We start from the raw sequence: 444 nt of genomic DNA, 5'->3' as shown, positions 1-444 counted from the left end.
ATTACTTATTTAATAACTAATTGAGACTATGAACAATCCCGTTCGATCTCTGTTAGAGCTAGAACCACATCGACTGTACACAAACAAATGCATTGTATTAATCTCGTATATACTTCGTTTGTGATATTACTTCGTTAGTGGTGCATCGACAACTCGTCAATAACACGTCTGACACAGTACTGCAGTTTAGAACCGACGTCAGTTTTCCTTCGTGTTTCGTACTTTTCGGCCCAGCTCATTCTAGAGGGATTTCGACTCATCAGCCATAAAACTGACCTTTCGGCACCTAAGGAACTACCTGAAAGTGACCTGTGGAGGGTCTGACGCGTACTTTGTTCCTCGATCTGCCGATTCTCGACAAAATATCATTAAAATCCCTCGAAGTCGAAATAAAAATATGAACATATACATCACACAATATTATTAACCGTACTTGAATACATA

Source organism: Ceratina calcarata, unplaced genomic scaffold (assembly GCF_001652005.2).
Source record: "Ceratina calcarata isolate Rehan_Ccalc_2016 unplaced genomic scaffold, ASM165200v1 scaffold949, whole genome shotgun sequence".
In the NCBI taxonomy this organism is placed as follows: Eukaryota; Metazoa; Arthropoda; class Insecta; order Hymenoptera; family Apidae; genus Ceratina; species Ceratina calcarata.
This window is presented reverse-complemented; position numbering follows the sequence as displayed.